At 39.9% G+C, this 25,676-nt stretch overlaps 1 protein-coding gene across 4 annotated transcripts in view; it reads left to right on the top strand.

Moving 5' to 3' along the window:
- Window positions 1-25,676, top strand: part of NRIP1 (nuclear receptor interacting protein 1) — a 79,955-nt gene that overhangs the window by 40,418 nt on the left and 13,861 nt on the right. For 2 of the 4 annotated variants that reach the window (XM_082047855.1, XM_082047856.1), the window contains exon 3: window positions 16,047-16,095. The exons of the other annotated variants lie outside the window; for them this stretch is intronic. The gene's annotated coding sequence lies outside the window, so the exon portion shown is untranslated. The remainder of the gene's footprint in view (window positions 1-16,046; window positions 16,096-25,676) is intronic. 4 annotated transcript variants of the gene reach the window in all.

Below are 25,676 nucleotides of genomic sequence, written 5' to 3'. Positions count from 1 at the left end.
TCTGTGCTAATGCTTTATCTGTTATTTCACCACTTAGTTTGTACCTGGTGATAGATTTCATGAAAGCATAGTTATTTTTACTGTATTAGTACTACTAATATATTAGTATATTAGCACTATAAAGAACAATTTATCAAATTTTCTGTTTAGGCAAGCTACATAAAATAAGTAGCCCCCCCTTACCTAATTTGCACTTAAAATTAATTGTTATTGCTTTACACTGTAGCTGTCTCATAAACAGCATAGCAGAACGTATAATAATGAGAATCATAATTTACAAGTCTTGTCTCTAGAAAATTCTCACATGCAGTGCTAGACCAGGGCTGCTTCAGATGCTGCTGGGAAGTTGGGTCGGCATCGTTTTGGTGACATGGTCTCAGGAAAATTTTCCAACTGTTCCTTGTTAATACCGGTACCAATGGGAGTATCTGCATTTGCTCCCAAGAGAATGTTTTTGTCAGTAGCATCTTTGCTTTAGCAGATACGGTTTCATTTAATAATGTTGACTAGGTAAGAAGAGAATATGTTATATTAAATTCTGCTATCTTTATAATTATTTTTTTTTTTCTGCGTAGAGGTACGCTGCATACAAAACAACTCCTTTATGCTTAAAGAACACTAACACTGTATAGTCAGAATCAGCAGTTAGGAGATGGCAGAATTAAGGTTTTGTGGACAACCTCTACTTAGATGGGTTGTAAATGCCCATCTGGCCATCATAGGGCTGGCACGTGCTTGTGCGAGTATACCTGTGTAGGGAGCCAGGAGAGTAGAGAACAACCTGTATCTTCTCTGCAATTGCTGTTGGTGAGAAACTGTAGCTGCAAAGATCATTCTTTTTGTAATCAAATGACTAGAAATGAATGACTGTCCTGACTTCACAGGTGTTAGGGTGTCACGATGGCCGAGCACTGGGTCTGCAGGTTGCTGCTGTAGCTTCTGAGCGGGTGGGTGCTGTGCTACTGCACTCGCTGCTTCTGTCTGGCGTTCTTCGGACAGCCAGATTTGGAAAGTTTTCGCTGGACTGTTGTGGCCCTGGAAGAAAGAAACCCTGTATTTTTGAGTTTTGGCTTCTGCTTTTGGCAGGGCCACACAATGTGTCCTGTACTTGGCAGCAAGAAGTACCTGGCTTGAAAGCTTTCCTTGCGTCTTTAAGTCACCCTGCTCAGCTGGAACATTGCAACACCAGCTCTTTGTTTTTGTTTGGGGAGTTTTCACAACACCTGATGTTTGGAAAACCCGCAAGATATTTTTGTTGTGTTACATGTTAGAGAAACTTGAGAAACTGCGGATGTTCCATGGTCAGCTGTGCATACCATGAAAATACTTCTTAGTATTTTCTGCTAGGCTAACATGTAACATGTGAGCTACTTAAACTGGTCTTTCCTAATCTCTTTTCCTGGTAACTGCAGGGTAAACTGGAAAGTTTTCTAGGAAACACAATGTAAGACCCAGTAGTGCAATAATTGTGTAATAGGCTAAGTGGCCAAACTTTTATTTTTTAAAACCACAGCTCGTTGCCTGTATGGCGCTCTGTCAATCAAAGGCCACAAAACGAACAAGATAAATGAACCCATGTGTGGATCTGCTCCATCTCCATTTGCCAGAGGCCTTGGGGTGGTGGGGAAGGTGGAGGTTGTGTGCCACCTCCAGCCTGCTGCTCCCCCGTGGCTGCGGAGCAGAGTCAGGCTGGTCTGCAGGGCAGAGCAAGCCTTGAGACTGCTCTGAGTGATCCTGGGGCTTGTTCTGACATCCAGGCACTGCGGGAACACTGTGTCCCTCTGTCCAAGCATAACAAGTGCCCTCGAAACCTTGGTAGGTCTGTGGAAAAGCCTCTGTATGGTGTGGGTTCCTCCTCTGCTGATACAGAAAGGCACCGTCCCTGGCATTACTGAAAACTAAACCTTAAAATTGTTAAAAAGCCTTCTAGCAAGGAGGGTATTCTGTGAGAAGAGCCACAGTTCTCGGGAGTTAACGTGTTTTAGTAGGAGGTGGAGGGTAGTGTTATAACAGTTGTGACATAACTGCTAAAGCTGTGTCCTTATTCAGTAAACTTGAATGTGTTTTGTTCCTATCCAGTAGACTACAATACTTAAGAAATGACTGTACAAAACCAGACTAACTGAAGCCCTCAGTGCTCAACTGGAGAAGAATCACACCCCCCTCTGCTGGTACGAGAGGCTCCTTCTGCCTCTTCTCCTCAAGGACTTGCCTGGCCAATATCCTAGAATAGTAAAAGACAGTTTTGAAGTGCAATGCTGGCTCCTCTTGATTAAGCTGAGGTTATTTTAAAACATAAATTTCTGCAGAAAAAAAAAAAAAATATTAGAGAGTTTAATCTGACCAATAACACCACCACTAAAACAGATGAGGGGAAGGTAGTGATGTTTTTTCTCTGCTTTCAGATGTGGAAATCCTTGTTACTTTCTAACTAAGCGGACAGAAGCCTGCTCCTGTTGGCATACTCTTTCTTAACTGAGGTTGGAATTCCATGTGCAAATATGTTTCTGAAGAAAGCATCCATCACTTCGATGTGTTGATAATTGCATTAGAATAGCACTGCCAAATCCACTGGGTAAACCTGTGGTTTCATGGAGTGACCATGTGTTGCTAGGGCCTTTCCTAGAGGTTATCTCTGCGTATCTCAAGTTTTTAGAAAGCCTCTGCGTCACTTGTCGGATGATGAGCAGTCAAGAGCCGTCAGGCTGGGCGATTAACTTATTTATTTTTGTTTCCCCAGCGTGTACAGTCATGCTCTCAAACTCTTGGTAGGCCTGTTGCATATTAATATCCTCTCCTCTACTTCCTTCTTGGCTCAGGATGACTGAGAAGGAAATAAGAGGTTAAGATGAGGAGCGGACACTTTTTAATTGCTTCTCATAAAAGATGTCTGATGCCTGCCAAAGCAACCCTCTGCATGTTCCTGACCCTCCTCCTCCTATCTGCCTCTCCTAAACACACAACAAACATGTCGTGGTAAGAGCTGCCACTTTGAATGGGAAGAATGATCTTCACCCACAGTGTCTGTGGAGGGGCTGGGATGATGGGGGGCCAGGCACCCCTCTCTTCTGCCAGCGACTTGAGGAGTGAGCCTGGGGACAGCCAGGGCCTGTCCCTGCGGTGCCTTGACACGGCACCCAACACCAGCGGGAAACGTGGCAGCTCAGGTTTGGGGCGAAGAGAGGGATGGGGATGGCTGCGTGGAGAACCGTCTGAATGTTCAGTATTAATAACAGCACTGTGCCTACTGAATGGTTGCTTGCATAATTGTGTTATGAAAGAATGCTGCCGGTTGAACCGAGCTCCTCGCCATGGCTCATGGCAGTGTCCCTCCAGCGCGGCTGTGATGGGCTGCCTCCTGCGTGAGAAGGGTTAAGAGGAGACAGCATCCTGTCAAAGACCTTGTTTTTAATTTTGCCTCTCACACTGGCACAGATCCGGCTAAGAGCAGCCCAGATTAGTTCGGAAAACCTTTGAAGAGATTTAAGATGTCCTTCAGCCAGTTTGAAGGTTTTTGTCTTGCAAATCCAGTACAAGGGCGCCTGCAGGCATCTCGACCCTTGCTGTGCTGCTGATGCAGCTCAAGGTCACACTAACCCGCCCTGTGACATTCAGCAACACACAAAAAAAAATTATGCGGTGAAACTGCTTCAGCATTCAGCCAACCAACAACTTCCTCAGTTCCTCACTAAAGAAAGAAAGAAGTGTATTTTTTTTTTGTCTTTTTTTTTGTCTCTTTTTTTTTTTTTTTTTTGGCTTCGTAGATTTTTGCTGCAGGAAATAATCCAGGATTTCTGGTGTGTGTGATGACAAGGTCATTTCTTAATTAGAACACATGTAAAGAACAAAGCTAAATGGCTTCAAAACAGCTTTGTAGTTGATGGAGAGGATTTAAATTATTTAAAGAGATAGTCACCCAGTATGATGGAAACTGAATTCTAAACACATTAACTCTTTCAGCACTCTACAGTTTCCATATGCTACTCAAAGGAAAATGTCAAACTTGATGAGCATTACTGCAACTGCTGTTAAATGAACATTTTTACATCTATTTATAGTAAGGGCTGTATATGCTTTCTCTTATCAGAGTTATGAATGCAAGTTGTGTTTTTTTTTTTTTTAACTGTGAAATATTCTGTGTTGGTTAGAGATCAAGAGATAGCTATAGGAAATTGCTTCTTGGAGATCAGTAACTTAATTTCTGCCACATTTCATATTTTTGTGAATGCGTTAGCATAAATATATGTGTGTGAGAGTACCTGTATGAATTATAGTACAACTATTGTTTTAGAGCTGCTGCTGGAAGAGATCTGGACTACTATCCTCAGTACTCAGTGCGGTCGCTGGGCACAAGGATATAAAGAAGGTGGATTTGAGATTAGAGAGTAGAGAATGAGAGAACTGACAAGATAAATGGCAACTTCACTTAGTTTGAAATTACTGTGAGCTGGCTGGAAAGACTAATTGTAGGAGGCATCTTGGAACTTGAATTCTGTTCCTCAGACTTGTTTCTTTGACTCAAAAGAAACCTAAACATAAAGGCATTGGTGCAACTGTCTTAACCATAGTTGGAGGTGGTTGTATGTTACTTTTAATCTTATCCTTTTAATCTTATCCCCTGATTTATTTATTTTCTGGTTTTATTTTCTAGACTTCTTGTTCTGTCAGTGCCTGGGGGCTGGTGAACTGGCCACCCTTCTGTGCTTGCCTTGGGAGCTTGCACCCCTGCACTGGACTGCTGCTGGGGCTGACCCTCTGCCCAATTTATTGTGGTCTGTGGGACCTGTGTTTTGGTACCAGTCACTTTCTGTCTTGGCTGCCTAAGAAAATTGTGTGTGTGTGGGGGGGAAATATGTGGAAATTTTTCACCGAGGGAACAAAAGGAAAAAAAAAAAGAGTTGAAAAGAAACTTTGCTGGCAAAGTTGGGGCTGTTTGTATGCTCAGAGATGCCACTGCATGATGCATCTGAGAACTGATATGTGGAGGGATAAGTCTTCCCCCTATACTCTAGCACTTAACTCAGATGTAAGTGTTTAAAGTGTCAATGACATGAAATTTACTGAGAGTTTGTCACTTGTTTTGGTTTTTGGTGGTGATTTTGTGTTTGTGTGTGTTTGGGGTTTTTTTGGGGGGGTGGGGCTGTGTGGGGGCGTATTTTTCTCTTTTCTTCTTCCTGAGACAAATCTTGTTCAGCTGGAACATGAAGCACAACAAATGTCGAATGTTGGGGTGAAATGGAGTATGCTTACTAGAGAGAGATTGCGCTGGCTCTGAGGACCTCCTTGTGAAAAAGGATGAAAGTGCATTTGCCAAGATAAAGAGGGAAGATCAGGTGCTACAAGTTCTTTCGTCTTCGAGTTGCTTTTTCTCCTTCCCCTGCGCTGTCTGGCTTGGCCAGGGCTTGTAGGAAGAAAACAATGGAGGAAAACAGGCTCCACACAAGAAAGATGGATAGGACAAAACTGATGTGCTCTGTGAAATCTGTACATTCCTGCCCTTGCCTGGGGTGTGCCATGCCCTTAATATTATGGGAGACCTAAGCTCACCTGCTAGTAATTTCTAATTTACTGTCCTAATTCATCGATTTGTTATCGCTAATTGTACTTCATTTACTTCTGTGTAGTTTCCAGTACCTAAAGGGTTGAAAGGTTGCTGTAATTGGCACCCGCAGCTGCTCTTTCTTTTGACAGGGGATAATTTTGCAGCCTATGCTTTGTGTGACAGCTGCCTAATTGGGCATTCTCCCCTTGTAGCAAGCCTGCCTCCTCCAGCCTCCCTGCTGACAAATGGTGGTGGATTATAGATGAGGACACGCTGACCCGTTCGACCTTGCTGAGACAGCGGGGAGGGGCCTCCTGCTACTTGAGGGAAGCTTTGGGTCATTTAAAGGACAAGGTCATGAGCCAGGTGGGGAAATGACATGATATCACATGACAATAGTCCGATGACACGGTCAGTATGTCAAGGACAAACTCATCAGTATTGATTAATGCTGCTTTTTCCTGGTGTCTCTGCGAAGCCACTGATATTTCAAAAACATTTTGCTAATTTATTCCAGGTAAAGTGCCAAATGTTATTTTTGGGGTTCTTTTGGGAAGTACTTGTACAGTGTTGTCTTAATACAGATCACATGAAAAAGCAGTGTTCTTAAAACTCTGCCGATGATTGTTTATGGGGTTCATCTGGATATTTTTGTTAAATGTGCATCTGTATGTACTGTAAGGAGAATGCCAGAAGGATGCATGACGGGCCAGAACTTAAAGAGGGAGGGGGGGGAAAAATCCCTGCTTTTAAATTTCAGCATTTCACTTTTCACTGCTACTTGAAATGCACATGTATAAGCCTTTATGAAAACATGTGTATCTGCATACGTACAGCTGACAGGACTGTGAGAGAAGCGTTTGAATAAAAAGAACCAAAAAGAAAAGTTAAATATAAATTGGACATTTAAAGAAAGTCTTATTAGTTCAAGGGCAATACAGTTAAGATAATGCCTTTCCTATTTTAAGAACTAACACAGTATCCAGCTACGCTGGGCAATAAAAACCTGCTAAGTGGGTTTTTGAAAATGTTGTGAATACAAGTGACAATATTTTGAGAGCATCTTCATATTGCATTTCTATGCTAATAAACTTCAAGGTAAATGAACAGCTTGTTTGACATTTGCTTTGTTAGACAATAATAAAATGCTTTCTTCTGGAGTAATTAGACTTGATAGATTGATTATGTTAAGTGGTAAAGATAAATACAATCAAAAAGAAAACTCTCTTGAAGGGAGTTATTGCCTGTTTTTGAACTTTAAAGCTGTCGCTGTGTTTTAGCGAATGCTTAATGGTGTGTGTCACGCACACGTGTGTGCAAACTCATGCAGGCACACACACACACACACACACATACGTGCACGTACAGACACGGGCAGTGTGCACTGAGTTTCTGCAACAGCCTGTTAAGCCGGGAGAGGAGCGTTCACCTCGGAGCACGGTTCCCATTTTTGTGAGATCTGATTTGTTGTTGGAAGCTGTTGTGGCTGAACCCCGTCAGTTCACCAGGATGTAATTTTACTCCCCCGAGGTAAAAAGCCGTCAGTGGTAAAGTGTGATAAATTAGTTCACCCAAGTAGACGTGTGTGTGTGTGCGTGCGCGTGTTTAATTCTGACCTTGCTGTGCATGTGTTCAGCTGCTCTCTGTGCCCGAGTCAAGCCTGGTGGAGGTTTAATCCTGTGCCCTTGTACACGTATACTTGATTAGTAGTTGTGGTTATCTCAGCAGAAGACATTCCGCCCTCTTCCTTGTATTGGTTGGGACCCGGGCATTGGGGAGCCAAGTCGAAGGAGAAAGAAAAGAGATTTTGCATTAGTATTCTATGAAAGCCTTACTGTCTGCAGAACAAATTGATTGCTACAGTGTACCTGTGCTTGGCACCACTGCTGTGAAAGAAAGGTATGGTTGTAATCTGTTTTATTGTATTACATATTGTGACACTCCAGGAATGTTTAACATTCGGCTCTTCTATGGCACATGCTAGAAGTCCTAAGTAGAGAAAAAAATATGTGAATGAATGAAAAGTATGTGAGGCTTTCATATCGGCAGCTTTGTTTACTACAACGAGCTGAGTAGCCCCTGCTAATGAGACAAATTTATTGTATGTGCCAATGGCAACGTAAGGAGATGGATAACTGAATTCTCTGTATTATATTCAGTTACTCACATATATGTTTTAGTAGTTGCTACAGACCTACACAGATAAAATTCTAGTTAACCTTTTAAGGGGCTTTTAGTGTAGCTTTTAAACGTGAAATATACATGCATTTGTCTGTCTCTTTGAATGAAAATGTGGGTTTTTTTTCCAGTTTTTAATCTACTGCACTGTGTGTGGGGGTGGTATGTGAGGGGAGGTATAAAAATATGAAAATCTTAGATGTGCTGCTATGATAAACAGAACAAGAACAAAGCTGAGGAAAAGTCTTACAGAATTTGAGCCTTCATCTGTCCCTCCCCCCCAGTAATGTGTAAATATGCATGCATTTTTTTAAATGAGAAAGCTAATGCTCTTTATTTCCTTAACTCAGTTGCAGACTTTACACAGTTGATGCTCTGGTTTTATAGATGCTCAGCTGATGTCAGTTGTGTGTTTGACGGGAGGTATGAAGCACTCCATTAATAAAATTCGGGCTGTTTCAGAGAGAGCTGCGCTTATTGCTTCGTTCTTGGCATCACTGAAGTTGTGTTGGTGATTATGTGGATGTTTGCTTGTGGTCACTCCAAAACATCTGAAGTATCTGCTCTTGTCATGCAGACATTCCCAACTAATTAGGTTTAGGACAGGTCGCAGACTCGTCCTGGGCATTTAAATCTGCATGTAAACCTAATCTAGTAACTTGATGAGAAAACGAAATCCATCTTTCCTGGTGTGTTATCACCATGCACAAGCCACAGAGGTATTTACGAAATCCTCTCTGTACTCTTTGTCCTGGCAGGTGACAAGTAAATGAGTTGCTTTAAAGAAATGAGAGACTTGGAAAATGCTGCATGCTGAAGAGCAGTCATGCTCTATAATAGTTACTTCTGTCATTTGGCCTTGCTGACTTAAGATTAACACTTTATAGACATGCAGTATATTTATATGAGTGTACCCTTGAGCTTACATTTTACACCTTGCAAAGAGTGTGAATACGGCCTTATGCATGCAAGTTGTTGATCTTTGAGATCCTTTGACAGCTAAGAAAATTTCTAAGAATCCCGGGTAGGAAGGCTCTGTGATGTGACTGTACTCAAATTATGACAACTATAGTTACAACTAATTAGTCAAAACTTATTTATTCAAAGCAGATATTTTCTGAGTGAGCTATTCTTCCCCTGTGTGTGGTTTGTTGTTGTTTTTTTTTTTAATATAAACACACGTTGTACTGATAATAAAAGTCAGTAAGAACAGTTGCACAATGTACACAGCAGATTGCAAGATCAAGAGATTTCACTAATAATCAACAAGATTTTGGAGTTAATTGCAGTAATATTACAGAAATGGTTAAATCTTATCTTAAATTCTGTATTGACTTTTTTTAGATTTTAACCAGTTAGTGTCAGGTGGTTGAGTTCTGAAGAGAGTGTTAGATAAATACAGGGCAATACTGCATTTCAATGCAATTAACTTTCGTTCATAAATAATTCAACCTATGACTGTAAATGATTAGAGGAAAAGAAAATGACGTGTGATTAAATCCAAGTCCTTGAAAACATTTTGCCAGTCAAGATTGCTGTGACTGCTTCAAGACTTCTTATAATTCCTCTTTTGAGTAGAGCCGGTTCTGGGAGTTGTGGTGGTTTGGTTTTGTTTTGTTTTGCCAATTATTAGTGTATCAATAGAGATATGAGGTAGACTCTTTAGATCATAATTAAAAGAGGACTGATGAGTGTGTAGTTTTGATTTCTCAATTTTCCTTGTGCCATGAAATATATCAGCTTGAGCAGCATGTGATTTTCCTGGTTGTCCTGTTAAGTAGGAGGATGTTTGCAGGATTAAAGCTTTTACTGCCAACTTTACTGAATGAGCATGCCTTATAACAGTAAAATCTTGATGAGAATTTTGGAATATTGGAATACAACTCTGGCTGGAGTAGACTGCTATATTTGGAAGCTGGGGGGCGGGGGGGAAGGGGCAAACAAACCCTAATAAAACTAACAGCTTTTTAAAGTATTTTTACTTTACATTGGAGGTACACAGTTGATTCCAGCATTGGTTAACTGTGTAACACCACCTTTCCTCTGGAAATATTTAATGAAGATTTAAGTAAGAATTGGTGCTTGAGAGTCTCATCAACTTGGGCAGATTTTAGAGGCAAGTTCCAGTTTAGGTATGTGTTTGAAAGGTAGCTATGCCCTGACTGAGATCGTGAAATGCCTGTTCCCCGTCTCCACCCCCATCTCCACCCCCTTTCCTTCTGTTATCTTGCTTTATCATAGCAAAGAGGAAGCTGAGGTTTTGCATAACTTCTCTAAGTAAATAATTTTTTTGTGTGTGCAGATGCTGGGAGCAGCCTTAACTCAACCAGTGCTGCAGCTACCAGATTTCTGCTAGTGCTGAAGGCAGTTGTGTAAATAAAGGCCTTGTGTACTGAACTGAGACTGCTGCGGAACCTCTGCAGGGAATTATTTTGTCTATAGCGTTGGTTAACTTTCCCTGAAAATTGAAAGTGTTGCTGATACTCTGGAGTGATGGAGGAGGATTTTATAAGGCCTGATGAAATAAGCTGTGGCAGCTTTTTCCTGGCTGCTGGACAAAGCATCCACAACAGCAGAATCAGATGGAAATAACGCCATTAATAAAAATGTGATCAGTCTCACTTGAGGGGGTGAGGGTGCTAAGTTAAGAAAGTGGAAAGCTGCACTTACATGTTTTTGTGTGTTTTTAAGATGTTTTCATTGTGAAATAATAGAATTGGGACCTGGTTTTGGTACTAGCACGATTGCCTATTGCTGTCATGGTAAATGATCTAGCCAGGCAAGATTATTAATCGTTTTTTGTCTAATATATTATCCTGAAGCTATATGGAAAACCTGGGGTTTGTTAAAAGTTCCAAACACCTTTTGTTGTTGTTGTTTGGATCTTTGCTTCTGCAACATCAACCATAGGTGGCACTGACTATTAGCAGTTAGAAGGTTTGGGATACTTCCGCTCCTCATAGACGTACATGATTTGTAAAGTCAATGGCAGCTACTTGATGTATTTTCTCTCTGGCACAGGGTATGTGTGGCAGGTATCTGCAAGTTCTATAAATGATTAAGTATAGGAACCAAGTTATTTTAGCGAGTTTGGTGAATTTGCAAACTTCTGGCTTATGAAGCTGGAATTGGAGTTTGTCAGAATTCATCGGGAAAACGTTAGTATTGATTATTAAGGGATGAATGTTGTTCCTATGCTTTCTGGCTTTGTTTAAATGGGAGGCAAACTCATTTCTGCAGGCTTTGTTCTACTTAGTGGTGTGACTTGCAGAGGATGCTCAGTCAGGTTTGGTGTAATTCAGGGTTCCAGAGCCTGGACACCACGGAGCAGTTCAGCACATGGCAAAAAGCTGCCTGTCTGCCTCACTTGCTCCTGCAGCTTCAGTTTTCCTTCATAGCTCCACTTCTAGCATGGACTGCTGGAGTTTTGTTTATACACTGTATGTATGGATGAATGCATACTCTGTTTTCTAGTCCATCTGAGAAATGCAATGCTGTGAATATATTGCAGCTGAATTAGACTGGTAAAAAGCAGGTTTTGACAGCTTTTTAAAGCAAGGAAATTAAAATGGACCTGTTTGGGAAGGAAGTGCTTAAACACATGTAAACACATTTATACATATTTCACTGTGAGAGATCCTTGCTTCGTGATAAAAAGGACTTTACTGTTCTTGATAGGGAAAGAGACTGAAAGTGGAGAGTGGCTCAGAAGAGCCACTGCTCCAAAACTCCTTGCTGCTGATGGGCAACATTCCTTGCAGCTCCAATGCACTCCATAGTGCTTGACTAGCTTATTAGGACTGTTTCAGCATGTTGGATCTCTGAGAAATGAGAAAAGTTGGTGGAATTATGTTTTTGATCCTAATGCCGTCATTTATTTTTTCCGTACTGACAGTTGTTTTCTTGGGGTGAATGTAGTTTCAGCAGGTGTAGTGGAAAACTTGAATTGACTACTTGTCTGACACACATCTGTCTGTAAGGGTGCTGACACTGCTGATAATTTTTCTTATTTTGGAGAATAAAGGCATTTACTGTGGTGTTCAAGTCGTATTCCTTCAGTAATCCCTATTGTTTCCTCAGATTTAGTGTAGTCAATTTTTGTTTTGTTTCACCAGTAGCAAAAGAAAGAAAAACGCACACACAAAAAATGTAGGGACAGAATATCTTGTAATTAAAGGGCCAAACTCAGATTTAGAAAATCTTTCTTCCTTTGCTATGGATATGAACTTCATGTGACCCTGGGCAGGTTGCTTAATCTTCCTCCTGTGCTTGCTGTTCCTCATGTGTACAGTGGGGAGTACTCCAAAGGACTTCTGTGATACATTCATTGATGTTTGTAAAGTGTTCTGTTTTGTTCAAAGGGGGAATAACATCTTTCTTGCAATTTTGACAGTGCCCAGTAGCCTCCAACATGGTTTAGACCCACACAGTGCACGTAATGAGAGGTCCTGGTGAAAAACGGAGGAGCGAAATTACTATGATCAGTCTGTAAAGAGCAGCAGCCATCTAACATCAGATATGTACATGTCAGACTGAAATAGGTCTTTGGTAACTGAAATGCCACTTACTTGTCATTAGTTTGTTTGTGGGTGGGTTTTTTTGTGACCTCACATTTTGTATAAGTAATATGGAACTGAATTCTGTAGTTCACTCCAGTCTGAAATAGTTTGGGATTTTCTTTTCCATATTCATGTTGTGGGTGGAGAGTCTACAAAAATCTCTTCTCTGTTTAGGAGTGTTGCCTGCTGCCTGCAGCTTGGTGGTGGAAAACATCAAGGGTTTTTTAAATTTGGAGTTTTAAAATGATGGGTGTATGTTACATCAAAGGGGAAAAAAAAAAGGATACTCAGTCAACCTCAGACTTTTTCTCAGTTTTTCTACCTGTGGCTATCACTTTAACAGAGAAAATAATTTCATGGAAGGGTAGTTCAGATGCATGTTTTGTGTAATTTGCAAGTGTGGACTCTTGCGCAGAGTTACAGCTGACAGAGTACAGTCAGCGGAGGAAAAAAAGTCTCTTATCAACAGTTCCCTGCTCCTAAGAGTATTAATTCTGTTCTCCACGATTTATGAGGTCGCTATGTCAAAGGTTTTTGTAGCATTCAGCTAGTCATGATGGAGCACAAACCAATTTGAAATTAAAAATGGCTGGATGGGCTTTAGTATGCAGAAATTAAACTCGTAATCAAATTTGTGAATCAAACAAATGTTTAACAAGAGGGGCTTTAGTGGCAGCACTTAGAATGGCAAAGATTTTGCTTAGATACCCCAGTTAAATAGTCTGGGGTTTTTTGTATATGCATTAGGAAACTTTCATACTATTACATTTGTTTTGATTGATATCTGTGAGGAACATGGATCATGCTTGCTCTTGGAAAGTATCAATTTGCTTTAAAGCAGTTAAAGGGGAATACAAGAATTCATGGAAAACTTGAGAAAGGTGCTTTTGGTAGTAGGTTATGTTTAGAAGTATTAACAAAAAGGAGACTTGTTATTGCATGTTCTTTAGAGTCATTTATGTCTTATCAGGCAGCTGACAAAAATAATTTGCATTCAGTGTACACTTTGGTTTTCATATGTAGAAGTGAATTACAGGAATAGTTTAGTGTATTAATTTTCATTTTGGAATCTTACCCCGCAACCTCTGATATAAGTAGAGCTTTTGTTCTGAATGGTGACAGATAGGGAGTAACTTACTGACTTATTGATTTTTTTTTTTTTTTAATGTGTATGTGCCTTTTTTTTTTTTTTTTTTCTCCTGCCCCTTTATCAACAACAAATTATAAGAGAGTCAAGATGGTTTAGATCTTCCATTCCTCCCTCTTGTTACACTGGTCAAGATCACAGAAAAAAATTATATAAACCCCTGAAGATTTTGGCTACTCATCCATGTGCATTGTAACATGATGTTTATTGCTGTTCAGCGGCAATACTTCCTACAATGGTGGAGAAATACAGCTGGTGTTTTAGGAACCACACTGCCTAGAACTTCACCTCTGGCTTCATGTTTTAATGAAGCAGGTTGCTTGTATCTTTTTACAATGTACCATATTCTACATCATCTTGTTTCTGCTCTTCTTTTTCTTACTCTTCGGGACTTCTCACTTCTGAGACAGTGTCATCCCAGGCAGCTTGGACACCCTGACTGTCTTCTCTTGCCATTGATGCTTTTCTTCCTGAAACCTACTTTTTCCCTACAGCCCTTCCTTTCTACTTAGTTACCTCTCTATCTTGCCTTAGTTTGTAAGCACTTGGGGGTTGTAGTCTCAATTTACAAGAACATAAAATGTTTTACAATAGTAATTATGCCTGTGGTGTTTCCCAGCAAATGTCAAGCACAGACAGACTTGCTCTCATAAACCTGGCAGAATATAAAGGAGGCAAGTGGAATTTGCATCCCAGTGGCTTATTCTTGGTAAGCCAAACCGTTCACCTTCAGAAGTGCTATAAGCAAGTTCCCAGTTACGTGGTTTAGTAAAGAGATGCCAGAGGGACTTTGGAAGGAAGGGTTAAGTTTTATTTGCAGTAGAACTGAAATCAGAGGTAGATCCAGTAAATCAAATGCTTCTGATTTGAGAAGTAATAGGAGAAAACTATGTTCAAAAAAAGTGGAGAACTTGGAGGATTCAGTCTGCTGTTTGGGCTCGGAGGGTTACTTCATTAGGGCATCTGAGACACAGAAAGCTTCCTTTGTTTCATTGAAAGAGGTCTGGGTTTATGTTTAACCGGTCCCTGGGACAGGTACTTTCTCTGCCTTCACCTTCGTCCTCAAAAGTTTCCTTGTTCATGTTGTCTTTGGCACCATTTACTGTCATGATTAAAAATAAATAAACAAGTGTTGTTGTTCTGAAAATAAGTTTTCCTAGGTGCAGTATTTCCTTTCTTTCTCTGGCATTTCTTCCATCTGTGCCATCTGAATTGGAAACAGATCGCAACAGGGTATGGATATCGTCATTGTACCAGCCAGGGAAGAGAAAGAGCTTTCAGTAGATTTTTTTTTTTTTTTTTTTTTTTTTTTTTCAGTAGCAGCAGATCAAGAAAGGAGGATCCCTTTGCTGTATTTCAGCCCTTTTACATTCTGTTTTTAGCCCTACTGTACCCTTTTCTCCACATCATTAATCTTTGTGTTGATCTTTCAGTGTGTATCACTCTTTGCTTCCCTTCCAATCTTATGTAGTAAAATAAGGGTGTCAGGTTAAAACTATATTATTACAGCAACATGTTTTTTTGCGGTACAACCACGCAATAAATGTAACTTTTTCTTCTCTAAGAGGAAGGGAAAACATACTTATTCTAGAGGCCAGTGTTGCTCTAGGGCTTCATTTAATTGTCCGTCAGAACTCGTATTATGTATGTCACTCAGAGGTGGATAGGTATTTGTTTTAAACTTCATATAGACTATGATGAAGGAAAGAGAACAAACAGTATGTTGAGGAAGGGCAAGCAACATCCATCATTTGTGTTTTGGCTTGTGGTTTTGCAGGAGGTATTTTGGTGGATTTGGATTAATTTTTGCTGTGGTGATTTACTGCTCGAAGAGAGGAAGAAATAGCCTCCAGAGTGCAGATGATCTCTGCCTGGGGAGCAGTGCAGAAGCATAATGGAATTTCCTGTGTGAGAGGTGCCGGAGGATTACAGTAAAATTGAGTGTTTGTGGAAACAAAAGAGTAAGGAAGAAGGACACAATAAGTGGCTATGCGGTTAGAAATGGAAGAGTTATTAGTGTCTGTAGAACTTGGATGGGGAAATTTTAAATTTAATCTAGAGCAAGAGAAAAACCGTTGAAAAATTGAAGTAGAGAGTTAACATGGTCAGAGTACCTCGAGGGGAAGGATTACAATAACAGCTGGATTTTGTGTATTGTGGAAGGGTGGCAGGTAATGTTACAGAAGTGAGGGTTGTAGATGTAGGGAGCTGAGAAAAGACTAAACGAGAGTAACTTAAGGATAATAGAGAAGATGAGTAAGGTTTTAGAAAAGAAGAATGTAGTGACAAGGGTGTGTGGTGGTGGTTTGTTTTGTGTGTGTGTTTTTTTAAAATGTGTGGGGTTTTTTTTGTTGTTTGTTTTTTGTTTTTAAGTCATTATGGGTAAATGGATAGTGGGAGTATCAGAATAAAGGTAATCTGTTGACAGCTTTTTTTGACAAAATGGGTAACTTCAGGGAAAACTATTTTAGTGTGTTGGTACCTTGTTAAGAAGACAGACAGACTCCCTTTCATGAGCTAATACTGAATTAACAGAATTACTTTCCTGTTACAGTAGCAATGAAGTTGTTTTCCACTGTAAGTTTCTACATCCTGATGATAACGTATTTATTTTTGACAGGGTGGAGTGAAAAGCAGATTCACAAAGATCCAGCACTGACACTTGAAAGGTATGAGTTTCTGCCCCTGAATTTAGGAAGGTTATTAACCTGTTATTTTTTCATCACCCCAGGTGTGGAGCAGTAACTAATTCACACCAGCTTTGGTCCTTAACCCTCTTAGGAACTGTGAGAATTGAGGGTGTTTTATTTCATATCCCCAGATAGTCTTTGATCCCTTTCTCCTGAAACTGCTAAGTAGGGTGCCAAGCTAACAATCTGCTAAAAGTTTCCTGGGAAACTGGAGACGTGATCACCTGCCCACCAGAACTTCTGTCCGTTTCTCAACAAATGGATTTTAAATAGTGTGCGTCCAGAGCAGAAAGTCTCCTTGAGAAGAGTGGGTTTTGGTTTTGTGGTGTGTGGGGTTTGGTTTGGTTTGGTGTGTGTGAGTGTGTGTTTGTTTTTCTCCGCTGGTTTTCCTTTGTTGCCCCGTTTGGCTTTTACCTCCTTGTCCAGTATGATTCACTTCTGTATTAATTTGGTAATTTCATCTCGTGGTTCTGTAAGATTGTGCAGGTACGTATGAGCCTGAACTGCTCTTGAGTGAAACCACACTAATGTAGTGTTCAGTAAAGTTCTTTTGGTACAGTTCACTGATGAAATTTAGTGACAGGGGTTGAATGAAAACCTTCTTTAGCTTTACAACAGGATTCTTATAAAGATTGTAAGAAAGAGAAGAAACAAAAAAGTTTAGTAAGAATACAGGCAGTCGGTGAAACTTATCTGCAGGTCATTGACAGTGCCTTACTATATATTGATTCAGAAAATGCTGGAGTTGCTTATTGATGGTATATTGAGCTGGGAAATTACTCCTCCAGATACATCAAGGAAAGATGACTTTATATACACAAAGGACACGGGTTATGACCTGTCAGCCATGCTTGGATCTCTACTGTGGTAGCTTAAGCTGGAAATAGTACCTAGCTTGATCAGCTGAATCGATAGAGTTGTGGTTATGGGTAATAACTATTAACTAATGACTTTACATGATTCGTAATTTAAGCAACTTTGGTGGAGGTTCACATGTTTATTTGCTAGATTCATGAGCTTTAGGTCTTTTGTTTTATGACAATTTGCCCCTCTCTCCATACTTTGTCAGTAGACATTAAGTAAACGGATTAAAACTGTAATTACAACTTTGAAATATTTCTGTGGAGTTACTTTTATCCGCAAAGCTAAGGCAATATTTACAGAGGGAAATTCACCACCTACCTCCCACTGCTTTTCATTGTTACCACCAGCCAATTTTGTTAATGATGAATTGGTATCAGACTTCCAGCATGTGGGGAAACAGATCACCTGCTGTGGTTGGTGCCTGTTGAATAACTTGAGGAATGGGAAAGCTGGAATAACTGATCTTGCGCATCTTCTTTGGAGAAGGGAATCCTACACTGCGTCCTGAATTACAGCTAATTATATAAGGGAGAATATTCACATTTTGACTGTGAACCAATTTGCTTTTAATAGTCATGACGCTTAAACTGGTGGTGTATTACTAGTTTTCAGTATGGTAGATGTCCATTTATCATGTGCATAATTCTGCAACCTTGATCTGTGTTGCATCGGTTAGATGCCTCTCTCATGCACAAGTCTGTGTGTGTGCATAATCTTGCCATTATTTTGTTGCCCTGTTAAAATCTCTGGATCTATTTATGTTGGTAAAAATAAGTAAAAAGAAAAAACAAAGGATTCCTATTAAACTATTTATCAAAATGATAGTTTAACATTTTTAAACACTTCTTGATTTGACATTTCACACATGTAAACATAACACAGGTTATTATTATTTTTTTTTAAGTATATACTTTAGTATCTTTCCAGACCTGCGCATTGGCAGCCATCCAGTGCTTCAAGATAATCCATTGTTGTGGACTACTTGACTACAGAATTGATCAGAAGTGCTCTTTTCTTTGTGCTGGCTGTCACATTCATTTTTGTTGCTATATTTCTAACCATTTATTGCAGTCATTACCCCCTCTTAAAAGACAGCACACTTGAAATGGTTTGCGTTAGGCTCTCTGTGCGGAAAGATTTGGCTCTGCCTGTTGGAGCTCCCCCAAAAAAGAATGGAATAGGATTGGGTTTCAGACATTTTCTCCATGGTGTCACAGTAGGAGAGAGACGAAAACCCCCACTGACAGCACCTTGCTGCATTCCTGCAACCTGGAAAGCAGGTGTTTTGAGCTGAAATTCAGAAGTAGGAGAACCTTCACTGTTCCTGCAGGTTATGTGTGTAAAGAATATGAACCTGTATTTAATGGAAAAAACAAAACAAACAAACCAAAACAAAAAACAATAACAAAAAAAACCCTACTACTGATTTGTTTTATTAAAGGTTTAGTTACGATGATTAAAGAAAGTTAGAAGGTTATGGTGGGTGGTGGTTGTTGTTTTAATAATGTAAGCATGACAGAAGACCTAACATGATACTGAATCTACAGTTTTTCACTCTAATATAGCTCAATTAAAGTAAAAGCTTTTTCACATTTTTAAAGTTTCCATGCATTAGTCAGTGAACTTAAATAATCTATGTGATCGTAAATATACTTTCCTTAGAGTTTAAAGTGTTGGGGAACTATACGGCTAATAAACTAATGTGTTTCCTAGAATGTTTTTGATTGTGAAACGTCTTTTATACACCTTTTCGCAGAGTAAGTTGCTGATTTGTTGAATGAACCTCTGTGGTTTTTTAAATCTTGAATCATAATCATTGCCTGATTATTTTTTTTTTCCTTTTATGTTGGTGTTTTGTTTTTTTTTTGTGGTTTTGTTGTTGTTGTGTTTTTTGTTGTTGTTTTTTGTTGTGTTGTTGTGGGGGTTTTTTTCCCTCCCTAACACTTCAGCGCAGTGAAAAGCTTTCTTAGCCTTTTACAAGGTAGGAAAGATAGAAATTCCACTTGAATAAAACCTCACAAACCTCTGCTTTTCTCCCATTTTGCTGAAAGGGTTTAGAAAAGGAGGAATGAAGGAAGAGCAGAATTGTATTGCCCCAAGGTCTACAACTTAACTCAATGTGATCTTAAACCAGTGACTGTTTTAAGATCTGATGAATCACTATCAGGGCTAAAACCACCTATACTGTTGGGCATCCCAACCTTCAGGAGTGATTTGTATCTGACTCTAGGAGCTCAGGCAATACTATAGCTTAAAAAGGTGACAATCTAATTCCCGTGAAGGATGTTTTTGAACAGGAGACATCTTTTTAAACTGGAGGGTTTTGGGTTTTTTTTTGTCTTTTTCATTTAAAGCCTCTTCATTAGTAACTGAGCCAACCCAGTCACGCAGGTAGAGTGCTGCAAAAGTAATACCTATACAAAAATCAAACAGAGTAAAATCAGTAAACAAACACTGAAACACAGCCAAAACAAGGTGCAGGAGGGTGTGTGGTAGCATGAAAGTTTTGCTGGCAATGTTTGAGATGCCCACATACAAGTGGGTTATGCAGGTCACCCCAAATGGATTCCAATAAAAGCTTTATCCCAACACGAATGCTCCTATTTATAGACATAGCTCTGTGCCTAAATATAAACTGCTCCCAGTCATGTCTAGACTAACATTGGAGCTGTGCTGGTGTTGAAAGTAGGGGTTCAGAACTAAGAGCACAAGCCACAATGTTCTTTAAATTACCACTTATTATTAAGGAGCATCCAAACTTCGTGGCAGGGGCACACCTTTGAATGGCACACAATATTATGTCACCCAAGACACCTTTTCTTCCTCATGTTTAAGTGTCAGAAGGTACGTCTGGTGGACGTGACCTGTAAGCTAAATGTCCCTTGAGCATGTTAAAGCTTTGAGAATGTTTCCGTGGGTGGGTGGATGGATGGATAGATCAGTAAATGACTTTCATTGCTAACTATTTTCAGCAGCTGAGTTTTAATGAGACTTTCAACTGTTGCTGCTGTGTTTAATCTGCTCACTGACTCAGCATTCAGCATTAAAGAAGCTTTCTAGGAGGTAAATGTTGTCCTGATTACAAAAGAGGTTAGTTTGATTGTGTTTTGCACAGACTTTGTGTTAAGAGTATTTTTTTTTAAATTGAGAAATACACGCTGTGCACACAGATCATTAGGATAGGTGAGCGAGTGTTGTGCTTGAAAACACACATCCAAATATACAATTACTATATTAAGATAAGTAACTGGGGCTGCATGAAATTATAAACTGAGGTCCTGATTTTCTAGCAGTGGTCTTGCTGTCATGTCCTGTATTTGTGAGTGGGTTCTCCTGTTGGCTTTGTGATTTAATGTGTATCAGCACAGAACCGAATACAGTGAAAAGAATGGCAAAAAGCAGTATCTTCCACTTGCTTTTCATTGAACATAAGAGTTCACCTTTACTTTAATTGATGCACTGCCTAACATCTACTGTTAAAATACATAAGCACAGGGCAGCTGCTCCTAAAGGCAGGGAATACTTAAAACATATAATGTACCAATGTGAAGAAGATGTAGTGGTATTTCTGGTAAGTCTACTAAAAAAAAATATCCAGGAGCTTTGATCAAATGCCAGCTCTTACATCAGTCCTCTTTGTAATCTTTCTTGCTGATCTGTGACCTTGACCTTGTGTTTGTGTTTGTATGTCAAATCTATTTTAAGGGTGGACAAACTAAGTTCAGTTTAATAGGATATATGCTCCAGCTTCACAGGATGCCTCAGTAAAATATAAAAATTAAAATATTTGAATAAATTATTTTCTTTTCACTTGTCTCTTCAGATTTCAGAGGACATGAAAAGAATATATTGAACTTTTTTTGTTGTTGTTTTTAAATTCTGTTTAGGAGATACTTCTTAAAAAGGCACCTTTATGTCACCCATGAACTCTTCTGAATTCAGCAGAGACGTTCTGCCTGGATCTTGGGTTTCCTCTTGGAAAATCTCAATGGTGGCAATGCTTTTCTCTCTTTTTATTTGGCCTAAGCCCGGTTCAGCACCAGAAGGGAGGAAGCCCTGCTCTGTTCTTCCTCACATCAACGTTCCCACATGGAGAACTGTGAAACAACCAGTCAGCAGTGCTTTTGGGGTTTCTTTTGACGACGATGAGGTCCTTAGTCCGACTTGCCTTGTAGAAGCTTTCTACAGGGATGCTTGTGTCAATGCAAGGAAAGTGGCAAGAGCAAGCAGCTCCAGATTTGTAGACCAAGACAAGGCTGCACATTTTTGCAGCAGCTTTGCACTTATCAGCCAAAAATTCTTGTTATATACATTAAATTTGCAGCTTCTGAACTGGTTTATTTTGTCTATTACTAGTGTTGTCCCTCATGGTGACTGAGGTGGCCATTTTTCTCGAGGTGGAGATGGAGCTTGCTAGCAGGCAACTGGGCTCTGCACGGGCTCTATTTGCATTCAGCAGGGCTCTTGAGCTCAGGCTTAATTTTAGCCATATGCTAACATGGCAGTCAGGCTGTTTGGTGTAACTGACACTTTGGGCATATGGCTTTATAAAGGCTTAGTGAGGTAGTTGGTTTGACAGGCACTATGAAAGATGTTCCCCAAATTAGCTAATACTTATGTGCAAGTATGGAGTAATAGATTTATTTTTAATAGGTCTTTTATGTTGGAGGTAATGTTGTTAGATGTAGAAAATCACACGCTTTCTTTGGAAATCAGTCATACATCTGTATTGGTTTGTTTTATACAGTTTTAAAATGGGTATGAGAAACTGTTTCAGCTTTATTGACATTAGTGGAATAAGCAGTAGCAATAAATAGTTTTTTCTTGCTATTCTGCAATTATTTCCTTCATGCAACACTCATGAAAGACAAAATATAAAACGTATTAGTAAGAGCTCTTTTCTACAACTTTGTGACAGTATATTATCTTTCTTCTTAAAGTGCTCGTCATTTTTATCAACATAAAACTTCAGAAATTACTTCAAAGTGTATGCCCTTATATTGAGGGATAGTTAAACACTTCCCCTTGCCAGCAATCCACTGTTCATGGCTTTGTGGCAGTGAATACAGTTCTAATCAGTTTTGAGCGAAGTCAGTATTTTAATTATTCTGATTTGACTCATGACTAAGGTTGAGTTGCAGCCCAATTCCTAGCATTTGGGGGTATTGTTAACTAACATTGTCTCTATATACATCTAAATGACTGAAAAACACTTCTAGTTATTTTACTTAGGGATTTACATTACAAATGTTTTCAGATTAATTCTAGCAGAGTGGTAAGAGGACAACTTCTTGTAATATTCTTTGCAGGATGTTGTTAGCCTCTCCTCCCTAGGTTTCACTAAAGTTGGTTCTTACGTTCTGTCTTTTAATTCTGCTTGGTTTTATTGCTGCTTTGGAGAGAAATAAATATCTTTTAGTGTAACTGAACTAGTAGAAACCTTCTTGCTAAGGCAGATTTTTTTTTTCCTTTTCCACTTAACTGAAATTATATGAGCCCTTTCTGTGTCTGTAGCCTTTAGAAACTTCATCTACAATGAGCTGAAATCTCCCATTACAATAGGAACTGTATTGTCCTTCCACTAATTAAAAAAAAAAAAAAAAATCATCTGGGTCTTTAATGTGGATTTATGGGGTTTTACATGTAATTGAACACTCTGACTGTGATCCTACACATCACCTTGCTATGGAATTACAGTGTATTTGTGTTCAGTTAGCTGAAACCTGTTCTGTTGACAAGTCTAGGAAGTGGCTCTTGTCCATACCTAACCATGAGATGCTTTGTCCCAAGTGGAACACAACTACTACTGCCAGTAAAAACTGTGCATTACGTTTTAGTGCTTTGTTGCAGTTTGGCCTCTGTGAAACAAATTCTTGGTTAAAATAGCAAAGTGACATATGACAAATCACCTAAGATGTACAGTTATTCCAACGAATCCAAGAAATACACAATTTTATTGTAGTGTTGTGAATAAATGCCTATATCTTCAGATCCCTCCGACAAGCAGAAGGTCAGAGTTGTATGGAAATGCATTATCTGCATGCATCGATCATAACTCAAAAGCATGATTGTCCAGAAGAGGACATCGATTTCTTCACTGTATATTAATCAAATTTCATTCTTGTGGAGCTGACATAGTTAAATGCATAATCAGTGATTTATTTTTGTAGGTGTTGGAGGGAAAGGCAATCTGGTTGTTGGTTTCCTTTTAATTGCTTATTTATAGGCAAGTGGTTTACAAAGATTGGAAAGAAGCATCCTCTGTCCATTCTGTTGTACCTAGCAGTATATGATGCATTTGTCTATCCTGAAAACAGGTCTTGGTATATATTTTTGTGCCTGTTTGCTCTTCATCTCTTTAATAAGAAGACTAAATTAACTACAAGCCTTTTCTGCTCACCGTACATCTGAGCTTTGATCAACACACTACCCCACGTTTGTTGTGGTTTATGATATACGCCTTTTCTGGATTTCTGTCCTTATTGTGGGTGGGGTATAACTTTTCTGCCTTATTATTTAGTTTCTTCTCTTTTTATCTTCAGTAGCAGAAGATCACTGAGCAGTGACTTGTGGGGCAGCTTTAGATGTCAAATACTCAGTTCCTTCACAGGTGACATTTGTAGGCTGAACGTCTGTTCCTCTTTATACTACAACTGGCAAAGAGTTGGCAGAGAGTGTGTTTATAACTTCATGTCGGAGTGTTAGCAGATCCTCATCAAGAAATAAACTGGAAGATGCCCTTTACAGTACTGTTACAGAACAAAATAGCAATGTTCCTTGAGCACTGTCTGTAAGAACAACGTATGCACGTGGATCTGTGCTAAGGAATTGACTGAAATTTCTGTGAACCGCTCAGTTACAGATGTAAATCTTCAGTTATATGAATAGGATGGGGTTTTCCACATCTAAAAGTTATTTCTGTGATGCTCAATTCTTGTTAGACTAAGAAATACTAATTTAAGGTAGGCTGACATTAGTTATTGTTTGAAGAGTGGCAAAAGCATTAAAAGTGGACACATATGTGATTAATCTCAGAATTTCTCAGCAGGAGGTTTTGACACATGGACCAGATTTGAATTATGTTGTGTGCAGTGCTTGAGGGTTGTGCTTGTAAACCTTAAGAGCTGCCGCTAAGGCTTTCACAAACTCAGCTTTTATGGCACTTGTGTCTGTACCCCGTCTCCCCCTCCACAAATACTTACTTCAGCTGTTTTGGGGATTTGCTTGTTTTTTGGGATGTTGTTGGGTGAGGGACTTTTGTTGTTGCTGTTTGGGTGGCATTTTTTTCTTTATTATCTTTGTTTTTAAGTTTTTCCCTGCGTTACTGGCAGGTTTCTGAAGTAAGCTTCAAAAACATAAATCGCATGTAACTGAAGCAGCCGTGTCAGTCTTGTGCGAGCTGCGTGCTGCCTTCTGGAAGAAGTGGCTGGCACGGGTCGAGTGCCAGCATTGGACAAAGTCGTGGCAGACCAGTGCTGTGTTGAAATGCCCAGCTTCCTGGGGCAGGACAACCTTTGCCAAGGTCCCTTCCCATTGGGCTTCACTGTGGCACCTGAGCCATTGTAGCTCTCTCCTGATGTTCCTTTTTCTCCAAGCAACTCGTTTTCGAGTTGCTGTCGTTCACGCTCGTCATCTCCCCTCTTGGGGGAGACCCAGGCATTAGAGCTTTGCAACGTGCTTCCCCAAGATTGGGTAAAAGCTGCCGTATAGTCAGCATCACTCAGGCTTTTGGGTTTTTTTTCACGTGAAAAGTGTTTTGCCACTGAGTTTGAGGCATTCTGACTCCTACAGCTCTCCTGGCATGGGTGCAGCTGTGTGAGGCCTGCCTTGGCCTTGCCACCTCCCCGAGAGGCCCTCTGGATAAATATGAAAATCTCTCTGACATTTCCACACCTCATTTAAGCAGACAGTGGAAATATTATATTCCCCCTTGATATATATTATGTATCATCCCAAAGCTCCTCGTTGCTGTGAGGCAGTGTTGCATGGTCTGGGTGAGTCACAGGTTCCTGGACTGCAGAGAATCCCGTGCGAAATCTAAGGAGCAGAGGGACGTTGGGATGGGGTGTCTGAATCCCCCTTTCCACACCCCAGAGGGAACATGTAGGAACAGCTTCCCCTTCCTTATGTGCCTCTGGGGCCGCAGTTGGAAACGACAGTAATTAGCATTTATATTTTAGCAATCTCTTAAGAGCCCAAGTAAGTCTAAGTAGTCTCTACAGCCAGTACAGTTTGATTTAGTGTTTTTTTTTGTGTGTTGTGGTTTCCTGGGTTTGCTTGTTTTGTATTGTTGGGTTTTGTTGTGGTGGTGTTGGGTTTTTTTCCCCAGGTCAGCTGTTAGTTCACTACCATTTCAGTCCAGTGGTCTTTCAAATCTTACACAGGAAAAACCATTTATTCTGCTGTGCTGCTGGTTCTTCTGTGTTCACATCAATTTTATGTGACTTTGGACTTCTCAGTTACTCAGGGTTTCTGTGCTTTTACAAAATAGTAGATTTTGCATTTCTTTGAGGTATCGCATTGTTATGGAATTGCTTTTCTGCAGTGTTTGCCAAAATCCTACCGTTTAAGCTGTGAAGATCATCAGACGGTTTGATTGGGCTGGTTTGAGTTTGTTCCCTTCCACCTGTCCTCTTACTGCCCGTAACAATAACACAACAAAGTCCCTTTCTGTTGTCTAAAACTTTGCTCCAGGA

The sequence above is a fragment of the Streptopelia decaocto genome, assembly GCF_964273445.1.
Source record: "Streptopelia decaocto genome assembly, chromosome: 1".
Classification (NCBI taxonomy): domain Eukaryota; kingdom Metazoa; phylum Chordata; class Aves; order Columbiformes; family Columbidae; genus Streptopelia; species Streptopelia decaocto.
The sequence above is the reverse complement of the archived record's forward strand: the minus strand, read 5'-3'. Positions and strand labels throughout refer to the sequence as shown.